The sequence below is a fragment of the Sturnira hondurensis genome, unplaced genomic scaffold, assembly GCF_014824575.4.
Source record: "Sturnira hondurensis isolate 20B ecotype Veracruz unplaced genomic scaffold, ASM1482457v3 Scaffold0002597, whole genome shotgun sequence".
Classification (NCBI taxonomy): Eukaryota; Metazoa; Chordata; class Mammalia; order Chiroptera; family Phyllostomidae; genus Sturnira; species Sturnira hondurensis.
The window spans coordinates 732,604-748,773 of record NW_028075228.1 but is presented as its reverse complement, the minus strand read 5'-3'; the positions used below and the strand labels follow the sequence as shown (position 1 = coordinate 748,773).

Sequence of the window (16,170 nt, the reverse complement as noted above, 5' to 3'; positions counted from 1 at the left end):
CTTTTACACTCACACTCCTGCCCAAACCTCCATGATGCCAGCCTCTCGTCCTCCACCGTGGGATTCAGGGGCCACCTCCCATGCTACTGTTTTCCTCTGACCAAGTGCCACTCCTGCACCCATCTTCCAAATACTCTCCACCCTCAGGAATCCCAACCAACCCACCGGCCAAGTCACTCTCTGAGAAGCCCTCTCTGCCCCTGTGGACTGAACAGCAGCTTCTTCTCCCCAGATTAGGTCCTAGTTAAGGCTTCGGTAGAACAAAGCTTGAGAAGGACCCAACAAGAAGTCCAGCCCACTATCCAGGCCCCATTGACAAGGACAATAAACAAGTTAAGTCACTCTCCTCTCCCAGCTCAGCCTGCACTATCCCCACACAAAGAGCGCATCTAGCTATCCAACCACAGAGCTCCATGTTCAACTATAGTGACCTTCCCACCTCCAACCCACGTCTGCAACCCACTACCACCATACATATATCCCATCCTTCTGACATCAGCCTCACTGCACTTCACAAAGACAGTAAGAATGTCTGGGTGGCCCCTCACCAGCAAACACACCAACTCTCTGGTCTTCCCACAAGATCCTCCCTGCATGTCACTGAACCAGCAGTTCGGAACACCAACAACAGGGCCTGAGAAAATACTGCAGAAATATACAGCCAGGTGCAGACGGTGTCCAAGCTTTAGGTGTCACATGCCAGCCTCAGATCCCTCTTCATGTCTCTGCTTCCTCTGGATTCTCAATACTTGGTCCCAAGCACTACCCGTTCTCTCTCTTCCTAAAGAAGTGGCTTACAGGCTCTTGACTTCATGACTGCTTACCCTATGCTCTTCCCAGGACTGACTATGATTCTTCCTGTTAAGGCTAATCTTCCTAAAGAATTCCATCCCTTCCTTTCTACTATGGGAGCCTCACCAATCATCTCTGCCAAGCTTCACTTTCCGTATCTTGTAATACAAAACAAGTTTTGTATTTTCACACATAAAACATCCTAACAACAAACCAACCAATACCTACTACAAAAATTCTTCTGTAACCCCGGCTGGGTAGCTCAGTTGGTTAGAGCCTCATCACTATACGCCAAAGCTGCAGGTTCGATTTCCAGTCAGGGCACATACAACCAATGAATTCATAACTAAGTAGAACAGATCAGTGTTTCTTTCTCTCTCCCCTCCCTCCCCTCTCTTCATAAAATCAATAAATAAATGTTTTAAAATTCTTTTGTAATTAACTCAGTTCTCTCTATAATCCTCAGTGCCCCATTGATTGGCCCCAGTCCTACCCCCTCTCCATCGCCCACCACCTCCTGTAGCTCTCACCCCCTCCCCAGTACCTACCACCTTCTGCGCACTCAGTCCTTCTCTCCAGCACTTGCCCACACTGACCTTCTGTCCATGCTGGTCAGCCCTTGATTACTTTGCATGCTTAGACCCCTCCACCATTCTGTCTAACTGGTCAACTCCTAATTCATACCGTAGAGGCAAGGTCAGCAGTCCTCCTCAGAACACGAGGACAGACCCTGGGGGCTACGCTGGTCACTCCTTCCTTGTGCCACCACTATGCCTTATGCTTACTTCTATGGCATTTCTAACATCATATACCACATTTCATCAATACTGAGATTCCATCAAAGAGGTAGCTGCCAATCAAAACCTACAATGCCCACATGACAGTCATGTGTGAGGTGGTCACATAAGCCTCTGCTTCCCTCATCTATTCCAAGGGATCTTCACTGGGAGTCCTGAGTGTGACAGGCATGCTTCTACTATAAAGCACAGCAGGGCTTCATTTGTTAATGGGCATCATCCTCCTTCAGGTTCCATAAAGCAGTTAGCCGTAGCTATGCAAAACAATACAAAACTGCCCTTATTTAGCCAGTGTGACCACGTTGGTATCAAGTTGCACTGATAGAAATCAGGTGCTGCGTGGCTGATGCCGCCTTTTGGCACTTTTCAAGAACTTACCATTTCAAGGCTAAATCTTAGTGTAATCTTTCAGAACACCAATTAAACTTCAGATGTTTGGTACCAACAATATACATAACTCAACTAAACTGATGACAGTTTGAAAAGAAATGACAAGGCCCACCCAGTGCAGGGAATACAAACTAGTCACGATTGCTGCCTATGTCTATGAAAGATCCCATTTTAGAGCTGCAAACCATTATACATATTGTAATCAATGGGAGAAGATTCCAATATTTAGTTCATAAAAAACGTTTTCTGCCCTGGCTGGTGTAGCTCAGTGGATTGAGCGCAGGCCTGTGAACCAGACGATCGCTGTTTGATTCCCAGTCAGGGCACATGCTTGGGTTGCAGGCCAGTTTCCCCCAGGGGCCAGTTCCCTGCAGGGGATGAACGAGAAGCAACCATACATTGATGTTTCTTTCCTCTCTCCTTCCCTTCCCCTCTAAAAAGATAAATAAATAAAATATTAAAAACAAAAAAACAAAGGTTTAAAAAAAAAAAAAAAAACGTTTTCTTCCCCTGGCCAGGTAGCTCAGTTGCTTACGGCATCATCCCAATATGCCAAGGTTGCATGTTTGATCCCCAGTTAGGGCACACACAAGAATCAACCAATGAATGCATACGTAAGTAGAACAACAAAATCCATGTTTCTCTCTCTCCCCCTCCCCCCTCATGTTTCTCTTTAAAATCAATTTTTCCCGCAGGCAAAGAATTCCTTAAAAGCAGGGCTTGAGTGTCTGATTCACTGAGAGAGAAAGAGAGAGAGAGAGAGAGAGAGAGAGAAACATATCAATTTGTTGTTCCTCCACTGATTCTTGTATGTACCCTGATCAGGAATCAAACTCGCAACCCTGGTTTATCAGGTCAACACTCTAACCAAATGAGCTACCTGGCCAGAGGCCAAGAGTATCTGGTGTACTTCTATACCCACCATTCTAACCCAGGGCCTGGCACAAAACAGGCACTCAACAAATATTTGCTGAAAAAAATAAAGCAAACCAGAATCTCAAGACATGGAAAGTCCCTTCAATGTCATTCAGGCCAGGAGTTCCCACACTTTTCTAAACACATTGCATGGTGAGAAATACAATATATACCTTGGCCCAGAATATACCACATCCAAACAAAACAGAAAATATATTGAGACAGTCTTTCCAGAGTATGTGTGATGCACTATATTTTCTATCTGATTCCCTTAACTTAAAAACAAGTTGGCAAGACCCACTCTGCTGTGTTACCCTTTGCCCCAACTAGCCAATGCTTTCCAAACTCATTCATCTAGGTACTATATTCCTAAGTTTTTCATAATCATGAATTCATTACCCATACCAGCATTTATCTAGTGTTTTAACATAACACTATTTACTTGTTTAAATGAAAAAAAAAATTCCAGCCCTGGCTGGTGTAGCTCAGTGGATTGAGCGCAGGCCTGTGAACCAGACGATCGCGGTTCGATTCCCAGTCAGGGCACAGGCTTGGGTTGCAGGCCAGTTTCCGGCAGGGGCCAGTTCCCTGCAGGGGATGCACGAGAAGCAACCATACATTGATGTTTCTTTCCTCTCTCCTTCCCTTCCCCTCTAAAAAGATAAATAAATAAAATATTTTTAAAAAAGAAAAAAAAATTCCGTCATGACAGTACTACAACAATGGACACTAAGAACCATTTCCAATACATAGACATAACCCTAAAATGTGCCATCTGCCCCACCTTCAGAGCTAGAGATTCACTTCTACTTGGAGGCAACCCCCTCTCTGAGCTTTGCCATTGCCTTGAGGTGAATCCCCAGGCCCTGCCCTCCTCCCAATCTGGGCAGAGTTCGCAACATGTTCCAGAGCTGCAAAAGAGTAAGGAGGGTTGACATTCTCTTGCAGGCTACCTTTGCACTACAACAGAAACAAGCCTCTGTGCCCAACCCATTCAAATCACCATCACCACACGTTTGTGCAAGTGTAGCAAGCTCATGCTTGCCTATGAGACTCAGCTCTGCCCAGTCTCTTTCTAATCTTCCCCAGATACTTCTGTCCGCTGTTGAGTCTGTCTCCAAAGGCAAGCTACCAATTCCTCCAGGTCAAGAACTGAGCCTTTCCTTCTGTGGTCACAACATTAAGGTATGGAGTCAGATACACAGTGAGCATGACAACCCTGCTGAATGAATCCAGGGCTAGCTCCATGGCACAGACCTGTAACCTGACCAGTACTGGATGCTGCCTGGATGCTGCCAGTACTGGATGCTGCATTCCCAAGAGGGAATGACCTTGTCACATCCACCCTTTAAGAAAGTGGGCACAGAAATTTGCACTGAGCTGAACAGGTTACATTAGCAAATATGTGCATATTCCCATAGAATATACAAAAAAGAAAGTCTCTTTAAGAAATTCTCAACCACAAAACTAACATCTCAGTCGAAAGATAAAAATCAAATGTTTCCTTTAAATTTTAAATTACAAGGACAAGTTGCCCTGGCTGATGTGGCTCAGTTGATTGAAAGTCAGCCCACAAACCAAAGGGTTACAGGGTCAATTCCTAGTCAGGGTACACACCCAGGTTGCAGGAGGCAGCAAATCTACATTTCTCTCTCTCTTTCTCTCTCTCTCTCTTCCTCCCTTCCTCCCTCCCTCTCTCAAATTCAGACCCAGGTTGCAGGAGGCAGCAAATCTACATTTCTCTCTCTCTTTCTCTCTCTCTCTCTTCCTCCCTTCCTCCCTCCCTCTCTCAAATTCAATAAACATATTCTCAGTTGAAGATTAGCTTAAAAAAATTAGAAGGAAAAATATTCACACTATGAGTTCCCAATCCTGTCAAAGCATTCAACTTGGCCTAAACCAACCTACAGTAGCATCTGAACACAAATCTCTATTATCTTTAAAATAGGAAAAAAATAGCCTGTCATACAGCAAACTCACAATTAACCACACCTAAAACAAAAACAAAAACAAACTAAGCAAACTAGAACAAGAACAGAACCACAGAAACGGAGATCACATGGAGTGTTAGCAACAGGGAAGGGGGTGGGGTGGAAGATACAGAGAATAAGTAGCATAGATGGTAGGTAGAAAATAGACAGGGGAGGGTAATAATAGTATGGGAAAAATAGAAGCCAAAGAACTTGTATGTATGACACATGGACATGAACTAAAGGGGGGGATGTGGGTGGGAAGGGGTGTGCAGGGTGGAGGGGAGTGAAGAGGGGAAAATGGGACAACTGTAATAGCATAATCAATAAAATATATTTTTTAAAAAGGAAGAAAAATAGCCTGTCATAATTCTTAAGTTTTCAAACCAAAAATTGGAATTAAAAATATAAATATGAGCCCTAGCTGTCATCTTGCATCCCCGCGCACGCGCTTTTATTCTCAGCTGGCCTCCCAAAGACCCCCTGAGCACCAGCCCTAGTCCCCCGTGTGGCCCCGTTTTCTCTCCAACAAGATGAAAGAAACTATCAAGAACCAAGAGAAAAAACTTGCCAAACTGCAGGCACAAGTGTGCATTGTGGGAAAGGCACTGCTCACAGAAAGAAGGCGGTTCACATAAAAGCTATAGCAGATGATAAAAAACTTCAGTTCTCCTTAAAGAAGTTAGGGCTAAACAATATTTCTGGTATTGAAGAGGTAAACATGTTCACAAACCAAGGAACAGTGATCTACTTTAACAACCCTAAAATTCAGGCATCTCTGGCCACAAACACTCTCACCATCACAGGCCACGCTGAGACAAAGCAGCTGACAGAAACGCTACCCAGCATCTTAAATCAGCTTGGTGCAGAGAGTCGGACTGGTTTAAGGAGACTCGCTGAAGCTCTGCCCAAACAACCTGTGGATGGAAAAGCACCACTTGCTACAGGAGAGGATGATGATGATGAAGTTCCAGATCTTGTGGAGAATTTTTGATGAGGCTTCCAAGAATGAAGCAAACTGAACTGAGCAACTTCTGAAGAAGATGAACTTGAAGAAGTTCCTGGGAGCTGCTATTTCATATTATGACTGCTTTTTCAAATTTTGTTTATGGATCTGATAAAATCTAGATCTCTAGATTTAAGCCCTAGCCCCTGGACACTGCAGCTCTTTTCAGTTTTTGCTTCTACACAAATCATTTTTTGCAGGTAATTAAGCTGAATAAGCCTAGGAATAAAGTTTGAAACCAAGGTAATAAAAAAATAAAGTTCTTTGCCTAGAAAAAAATATATACATATGAATATACATATATATATATATTCATATATATGACACAAGTACAAAAATAGCCTCCAAATAACATTCAAGTGTACCTTAATAAAAGCAAGCATTTAACTGCACAAATTCAACAAATTTAACATTTACAAGCAAAGTTAAATTTTAAATGCGAATTGGCCTAGCAGTTCAACACATCAGCAGCCAGCTCATTGATCTCACTACCCGCCACCTCTGGCTTGCCCTGGGAGTACAAGCAAACCTGCACTGTCCTGTCCTGCCCTGATGCACCATCTGTTTATGTTCAGCTTGCCCATATCACCACTTTCTTTAGTTCTTGTTGGCAGCTACTCACCATCATAAGGTAGCTTATTTCAATTTTTTGTTGCTTCAAATCCAAAAATGAAAGAGAAAAATCCAAGAATAGAAACACAGGGAAGGCAGCTATAATGGTGCCAGTGTAAACAAGGATATCTTATTTTTAAAAATTACACACACATATATATTATACATATATATCCACACACGTTGCATTCTTTCATCCTTGAAAAGGCATGTGTACCCTGGGCAAGATTAGTCAAGAACTAAAATAAAAGGAACAGGTAACAAGTTCAAAGTTACAAAACAGGGTGGAGCCAAACCAAGGAGTACAGTCCTCCTGGTTCCCAGGTCCTGCTCCTCCCACCACAATGCACTTCCCAAAGTGACTCCTGTCATTACTGGCAGGGGCATGTCTTTACTGCATGACTAATAAAGGGCATTTTTTTACCCCTGAATTTTTCAGAGGCCTAGTCGTTTCCATGTGGAACATCTGACTTCAGGATTTGTAAACATTTATGTATTTGTTAAGTGTGTGCTATTTTCCTCCATTTTACAGGGAAAACAACAGCTGATGCTACAGTGAGACAATTCTGACTCGATCCCTGATTTCCTCTTTACCTCTATCCCCAAATCTACTATCATGAGATTACCTCAGATATCTCACCGAGAGCTTAACTGAGCACTGAGCCATCCCATCTTACCTCAGTTACCAAGCTATTGCCAAAATTCCAGAAGCCAATTTCTACCTAAAGGACATGCCATAAATTACTTCTAGTCATTTAAAATTCAAATACGTAAGAACCCCTCCCCTGAAAACATTGTTACATATGCCTTTTCAAACTCAAGCTCATTATAAACACAGTAGGGCCATGAGCAGGTTTCAGGATTTGTTAAATCCATTTTTTAGCTTCATGAATCATTTCTCTGTCTTCGTGCATTATTCGTTCTACATAATTTATCTCCAATTTACTGACTAATGGTATGATACTGCCGTTTATTGTGCTGACAGCAATCACAAAACATCATCCTAACTTGTGCTGTCTTCTAAGGAAAATCATCAGGGGTTCTAAGAAAGGATGCTGGATAAGGCCAAAAGACCTAAAGGGAGTGTACACATTTCAAAAAACTCTACTTTGGGACAGGTAAAATCAATGACGGTACCCAGAATAACTACTGATGTATTTTTATAGAAATCCAGCTACAGATAGAAGCTGATCTAGTTAACCACTTAATCTTCTACGAGTTCCTTTATATATTATAAATAAGAAATCATCAGAAAGGGACTTCCAGCCAAGATGGAAGTGTAGGTGGAAACACTGTGTACCTCCTTGCACAACCAACTTTATGAACAACAAATATTTAAAAACCAGAAACCAACCAAAACATAGAAAATTAAACTGTATCAAAGTCCGACAACAACGAGTCATTCACCCAGACCGGTAAGAGAGGCAGAGTCAGCGACTGGCAGAGAGGGGTCACACACGAAAAAGTGGCCAGACCAACCCAGGGAAACAGGCAGCGGTTGGCAGATCCCAGGTGCGGGGTGGCAACAGGCAGACCCAGTAAGGGCGAAAGGTGGTTGGCTGACTGCGTCACACATTCACACTCAGATAAACCAGGCAAAGGAGTGAGCAGTGAGACAGACCATGCAAACCAGGGCCCCAGCGACAGGAATTAAAACTTAAAAGCACCAACTGGAAAAACTTTCAGGCATCGAGGTGCTGGGAGAGGCTCTCAGACTCACAGGGAGTTCATTAGAGAGACCCACAGGGTTCTGGAGGGTGCAAAAGCCCACACATCTGGGAACTAGCACCAGAAGGGCCCAATTTTCTTGTGGGAAGTGGCAGAGGGGACCAAAAATCTGAGAGAGAGCAGAAAAAAAAATGCTATTACCTCTCTCTGACCCTGCCCCCACATACAGGGTCACAACCCAGCCACTGAGTTGCCCCGCCCTGGTGAACACCTAATGCTCCGCCCCTCATACCTAACAAGCGCAACCTGACCAAAACATTATTGCTCAAGAAACACCCCAAAGCCCCAGGGTCAATACTTGCAAGCAGGACTTCTGCCAAGATGGAGGCATAGGTGGAAACACTGGCCTTCTCCCTCAACCAAGTTTGAATACAACAAAGGTTTGGAGAACTAGGACTCACCCAAAGACCAGAAAATGGAATTATACGGAAGTCCGACAACTACGAACTGTTCAATGGGGATGGTAAGAGAGGCAGAGCCAGCAGCGGAGCTGGGTCGGGCAGGACAGATCCCCCGACCTAGGCGCGCAGGCATCCAGGAACCAGTCGGAGTGTGGGGCAGACTGACCGCGATCGCACATTCTCGCACAGTGAGATGGACCACGCAGGCCCCAGGGGGCGAAACCAGTGCTGGAGGGCTGACAGCATGGCGGTGGCACACTCGAGTGCAGTGGAACGAAACTCGTGGGCCTGGTGACGGTGGGGGCTGCGGTGCCGGTGGGGGCTGCGACAGCAGGCGGCAGACGGGAAGCCATTGTCCCCCTTTGACCCCACCCCCACATACAACGTCACAACCCAGCGACTTAGTTGCCCTGCTCTAGTGAACACTTTAGAACTATCCTGCTACGGAACAGGCACAAACAGCCCAAAAGAGCGCAAGAAGAACTCAAAGTCCCAGAGGCAATAACTAAACGACCGAGAAATTGCCAGCCTCTCAGAAGCACAATTCAAGACACTGTTTATCAGGATGCTCACAGAACTGGTAGATTATAGTCACAAATTAGAGGAAGATATGAAAGCTAAATTACTTGAAATGAAGGGAGATGTCCAGGAAATCAATAGTGATGGAAAGGAAACTGGGACTCAAATCAATGGAATGGACCAGAAGGAAGAACGAAAAATCCAACCAGAAAGGAATGAAGAAATGAGAATTCAAAAAAATGAGGAGAGGCTTAGGAACCTCCAGGACATCTTTAAACGTTCCAACATCCGGATTATAGGGGTACCAGAAGGGGGAAGGAAACAGCCATGACTGGAAAACGTATTTGAACAAATAATAAAGAAGAACTTCCCCAGTCTGGCAAAGGACATAGACTTCCAGGAAATCCAGGAAGCTCAGAGAGTCCCAAAGAAGTTGGACCCGAGAAGGAACACACTAAGGCACATCATAATTACATTAGCCAAGACTAAAATGAAGGAGAGAATCCTAGAAGCAGCAAGAGATAAGGGGACAGTCACCTACAAAGGAGTTCCCATCAGACTGTCAGCTGATTTCTCAAAAGAGACCTTACAGGCAAGAAGGGGCTGGAAAGAAGTATTCCAAGTCATGAAATCCAAAGACCTACAGCCAAGATTGCTCTATCCAGCAAAACTTTCATTTAGAATGGAAGGCCAGATAAAGTGCTTCTCAGATAAGGTCAAGTTCAAGTGGTTCATCATCACCAAGCCCTTATTATACGAAATGCTAAAGGGACTTATATAAGAAAAAGAAGATGAAAAATATTAACAGTGAAAGGACAGCAAACACACAGTTATTAACAACCACACCTAAAACAAAAGCAAACCAAGAAGACAGCTAGATCAGGAGTGGAACCATAGAAATGAGAACACATGGAAGGTTAGCAACAGGGGGGTGGGAGGAGGAGAAGGGGGGAGAAGGCACAGAAAATAGCATAGATGGTAGGCAGAAAATAGATAGGGGGGAGGGTGAGAATAGTGGGGGAAATATAGAATCTAAAGAACTTGAGACACGTGGTTATAACCTAAGGGGGGAAGAATGGTGGGGAAGGGAGTGTGCGGGTGGAGGGGAATGAAGGGGGTAAATACAACAACTGTAATGGTATAATCAATAAAATATATTAAAAAAAAATACTTTCAAGCAACCAAGAGATAGCCAACCTATCAGATGCACAGTTCAAAACACTGGTGATCACGATGCTCGCAGAACTGGCTGATTTTGGTCACAAATTAGATGAAAAATCAAGGCTTCACTAAGTGAAATGAAGCAAAATGCACAGGGAAACCATAGTGATGGAAAGGAAACTGGGACTCAAATCAAGGGAGTGGACCAGAAGGAAGAAAGAAACGACTAAACAGAGAAGAATGAAGAAACAAGAATTCAAAAAAATGAGGAGAGGTTTAGGAACCTCCAGGACATCTTGAAATGTTCCAACATCTGAATTATAGGAGTACCAGAAGGGGAAGAGGTACAGCGACAAGTGGAAAACTTATTTGAACAAATGAAAAAGGAGAACTTCCCCAGTCTGGCAAAGGAAAGAGACTTCCAGGACATCCAGGAAGCTCAGAGAGTCCCAAAGAAGTTGGACCCAAGAAGGAACACACCAAGGCACATCACAATTACATTAGCCAAGATTAAAATGAAGGAGAGAATCCTAGAAGCAGCAAGAGATGAGAGGACAGTCACCTACAAAGGACTTCCCATCAGACTGTCAGCTAGTTTTTCAAAAGACACCTAACAGGAAAAAAGGGGCTGGAAAGAAGTATTCCAAGTCATGAAATCCAAAGACCTACAGCCAAGATTGCTCTATCCTGCAAAGCTTTCATTTAGAATGGAAGGGCAGATAAAGTGCTTCTCAGATAAGGTCAAGTTCAAGGAGTTCATCATCACCAAGCCCTTATTATATGAAATGTTAAAGGGACTTATCTAAGAAAAAGAAGATGAAAAATATGAACAGTGAAAGGACAGCAAACTCACAGTTATTAACAACTACACCTAAAACAAAAGCAAACTAAGCAGACAGCTAGATCAGGAGCAGAACCATAGAAATGGAGATCACATGAAGGGTCAGCCGGGGGAAGGGGGGGGTGGTACAGAGACTAAGTAGCATAGACAGTAGATAGAAAATAGACAGGGGGGAGGACAAGAATAGTATGGGAAATACAGAATCTAAAGAACTTGTGACACATGGACAGGAACTAAAGGGGGGAAGGGAGGGAGTGGGTGTGCAGGGTGGAGGGGAATCAAGGGGGGAAATGGGACAACTGTAATGGTATAATCAACAAAACATATTTTTTTAAAAATTAAGAGTTCCTATGCCCTTACTACTTTCAGTCCTTGTTTCTACCTGGTCTTTATTGTGTGGTCACGCCTTCTCACATAAGAAGAGAAACATACAACATTTTAAGCAGGTTCTAAATATTCTCTACTATGTTAGTAGTAAAAAAAAAAAGTATTCCTTTGCCATCAAATTTTGTTTCATTTTGCTGACATCAATGTTTCCATCCAGGAAATAAGATAATTATCATTCAAGGTAAATGCTCCACTCTTATAACAAAAAACTTTCAACTTAAAAATTGAAGCAGTAATCTCTGAGTACCTACTTCCCTATTAACATTTCCTCAAACATTTTAAAAGGAATTTATAGCTAAGTTAAAGTACTAATTAGCACAACCAATTAGTAAAAGTTCTCTCTCTATACAAGCCAAACTGCTTTTCCTATGAACAGAAATTCAGTGACAAGATAGTTCATTCAGCACAATATGCACTAGAGAAACAAATGCCACCAAACCAGACTTGTTTCCTGACCATATTTACCTGCCAAAAAGGGGGGGGAGGGCAGGTAGTAGTATTATATAGAACATGGGACTAGACAGAACAGCTGAGTCACCAGAGGTAGGACTCTGGAGCCAGACTACCCAGAGTCCTATTCCAGAGTTGCCACTCCTGACTTGTATAATCCTGGGCACATGGCCCATGCCCTCTGTGCCTCAATTTACTCATCTTCACAATGGAGAAAATAGTACATATGTCTCAGGGGTTACCTAGCAAATAGTACATGTTTTTACAATTGTGTCCTCAACAATGATTATAAATGATATACTCATTTAACTCATATGGAGACGGTTCTCTGAAAAGAGCTAGGAGGCATCCCTGGCCAGGTAGCTCAGTTGATTGTAGTGTCAACCCACACCAAAAGGTTACAGATTTGATCCCCAGTCAGGGCACATACCTAAGTTGCAGGTTCAATCCCCCATTGGGATACATACGGGAAGCAACCAATGTTTCCCCACCCCATTACTCCCTCTCTAAAAATCAATGAACAGCCCTGGGACAGTGTGGCTCAGTAGGCTGCAGCATCAATGCACGTACCAAAGGGTTGCTGGGGTTTGACTCTTGGTTTAGGTACATGCCCAGGTTGCAGGTTCGGTTCCCTGTCAGGTGTACAAGAAGCAACCAAGGTTTCTCTCTCTCCCTCTTTCTTCCTCCCCTTCTCTGTAAAATCGGTCAGCATGTCCTCAGGTAAAGATGAGAAAATAATAATAAATAAAAACAGACAAACATATCTGGTGTGAGGATTGAAAAAGAAAAGAGCTTGGATGCAGACAGCACAGCAGATATAACAAGCTCTGCTATGAGCAACAGATGTGAAGATCTGTTCCCAGTCACTGGAATGGAAATCCCTGCCCCCCAGGAGCCAGAGATCATAACTTCTGCAGGTATGCCTATGGACAGATAAGGAAGAGAGCAAATAAAAAGAATGCCTGCAGCCCTGGCCATGTAGCTCAGTTGGTTAAAATGTCTTCCTATACACCACAAGGTTGCAGGTTTGATCCCTGGTCAGGACACATACCTAGGTTAGGGTTCGATCCCCAGGCAGGGAGTGTATGGGACGCAACCAATCAATATCTCTTTCTTTTTCTCCCTCTTTTTCTCTCTTTCATCAATTAAAAAAAAAAATGGCTGTGAGGTCCAGCATCAGGACTCCAACCTACAAGTATAAGAATCTTGACTCGCAGGTACACCTGCTGTGGAAGAGTGTGGTGATTCATCAAAAAATTAAACACAGCCCTGGCTGGTATAGCTCAGTGGATTGAGCATGGGCCTACGAACCAGAGGATCATGGTTCGATTCCCAGTCAGGACACATGCCTGGGTTGCAGTCCGGTTCCCTCCAGGCCAACTCCCAGCAGGGGACCCACAAAGGGCAACCATACATTGATGTTTCTCTCCTTCTCCTTCCCCTCTAAAGATAAATAAAATCTTTAAAAAAAATTTTGCCCTGGCTGGTGTAGCTCAGCGGATTGAGCGCGGGCCTGCGAACCAGAGGATCGCGGTTCAATTCCCAGTCAGGGCACATGCCTGGGTTGCAGGCCGGTTCCCTGCAGGCCAACTCCCAGCAGGGGACGCACAAAAGGCAACCATACATTGATGTTTCTCTCCCTCTCTCCTTCCCCTCTAAAGATAAATAAGTAAATAAATTCTAAAAAAAAAAAAAAAAATTTTTTTTTAAATTAAACACAAAACTGTCATATGACCCAGCAGTTCCACTCCTAGGTATATATCCCCAAATTGCTCAAATAACACCTTATACACACGTAAGTATAGGGGTACTATTCACCATAGCCAAAAAGTGAAAGCAGCTTACATGACTATGAACAGATAAAATGCATAAATGCATACAATGAAATATTTTCAACAATAAAAAGAAATGAAGTTCCAATATATGCTACAACATGGGTGAGCTGTAGAAATATCCTGCTACATTAAAGAAGCCAAATGCAAAAGAACAATCTTACATGATTCCATGTACATTAAATGTCCTGAATAGGCAAGTCCACAGAGAACCAAAGTAAATTAGTGGTTGTGAGAGGCACCAGCAGACAGAGGGAACACGGGGAATGACTGTTTCATGGATACAGTTTCCTTTTGGGATAACAAAAATGTTCTAGAACTAAATAGTGGTAATAGTTGCCCAACATAGTGAATATACTAGAGGCCACAGACCTGTACACTTTAAAATGATTAAAATGATAAAATTTTTATGTGAGTTTTAACTCGATCAAAAAACATCCTGCTGTGAGAATGATGTGAAACTCAAGAGTACATCCTAGAGGACTTCTGGCCAAGATAGAGGCATAGGTGAAAACACTGTGTCTCCTCACACAACCAAGTTTAAAGACAACAAAGTTTTAGTAACAGAAACGCACCCGAAACACGGAAAATTGAACTGTACAGAAGTCCAACAACAATGAACCATTCATCCAGACTGGTAAAAGGGGCAGAGGCAGCAGCTGGTGGAGTGAGATCGCCCAGGAAAAAGCAGCCAGACCAACCCAGGCACGCAGGCAGCCGTTGGCAGATCCCAGGCATGGGGTGGCAATGGGGAGATCCAGTGAGGGTGCAAAGCAGCTAGCTGACCGTGGTCACACATTCGAGCACAGATAAACCAGGTGAAGGAGCAAGCAGTGAGACAGACCACTCAGGCTAGGGCCCCAGAGCCGGGAATTAAAGCCTAAAAGCACCAACTGGAAAAACTTTCGGGGGTCAAGGTGCCGGGAGAAGCTCCCAGGCTCACAGAGAGTTCATTGGAGAGACCCACAGGATCCTGGAGGGTGCACAGGCCCAAACACCAGGGAGCCAGCACCAGGGGGCCCCGGTTTGCTTGGAGGAAGCAGCAAAGGGGACCGAAATCTGAGAGAGCAGAAAAAAATGCCACTGCGTTTCCAAAGTAGGAAACAATGGTTTTAAAAGACACTGGACATCAAAGTGATCCTCAAAGATGAAAACTAGACCAAGAGAGGTCTGCAGCTGCCACAGCTTACTAACTGGAGAGGGTTCTAGACTTGAGGATGAAGCTGCAATTCCAGGCAGGCCAAAGCAGCCACAGTTTACAGGGAGAGCACAAAAAAAGAGAACTGCATATGGAGAGAATTCCAAAGGTCTGTAAAGCTAGCTAGCCCTGGACTAAAGGCTGCTCTGGTGTCATCTAGCAAAGCTTGAAATAAAGAGCTGGAAGAGAGGAGAAAAAAATAATAAAACTGTTTCAAAGTAGCTTAACTACATCCAAGAACAAAGCCCAAAGATACTTACAGTAATACAAAATATCCATCAACAAATGAAGTAAAATTAACAACTTCTGGCATGCGATCGAAAATTACTTGACATATAAAGAAACAGGAAAATGTGAGCAACAATAAGAAAAATCAATCAACCAACCATAGTGACAGAGGAGACAATTAATTGACAAGAACATGAATGCACTCTATATATCCAAGAAACTAAAGACTGATCATGCTAATTAGATGCATGGAGAATGTGAGAAGGACCCAAATCACACTTCTTAAAGTTAAAACTACAAAGTATGAGGTAAAAATTTTCAAGACAAACATGTCCAAAATATTAAACATTACAGAAGAAAGGGACAGTGAGTTTGGAGACAGAATAGAAATTATTGAAAATAAAACAGGAAAAAGACCAAAAATGAACACTACATCATAGTTCCATGTGACAATTTTAAGCAATCTTATATAAATGTAAGTGGAGTACCCAAAAAATAAAAGGGAGGGCCCAGACTGGCATGGCTCAGAGGACTGGGTGTCTTTCCTGCCAACTGAAAAGTTGCTGGTTCAATGCCTAGTTGGGTCACATGCCTGGGTTGTGGGCCAGGTACCCAGTTGGGGGGCTAGAGGCAATCGACTGATGCATCTCCCACGTACCAATGTTTCTCTCCCTCTCTTTCCCTCCGTGCTCCCACATCTCTAAAAATAAATAAAATCTTTAAAAAATATCTTATTATTTAAATCTATTTAGAATAAAACTGGCTGTTTAAAGTAAAGATGATAATGTCTTATACACTTTATAACATGTAGAAGATGTATCAAATAATAATACAAAGACCTAGTGAGAAGAAATGGAGCCCTGGTTGGTGTAGCACAGTGGATTGAGCGCGGGCCTGTGAACCAAACAACCGTGGTTCGATTCCCAGTCAGGGCACATGCCTG

General features: G+C 43.4%; 1 protein-coding gene and 1 pseudogene across 4 annotated transcripts in view; one reads left to right on the top strand and one right to left on the bottom strand.

Annotated features, from left to right (window-relative positions):
- Window positions 1-16,170, bottom strand: part of ANKRD11 (ankyrin repeat domain 11) — a 245,473-nt gene that overhangs the window by 184,425 nt on the left and 44,878 nt on the right. The gene's annotated exons all lie outside the window — the stretch shown is intronic.
- On the top strand, window positions 5,327-5,886 carry LOC118982955 (transcription factor BTF3-like; annotated as a pseudogene).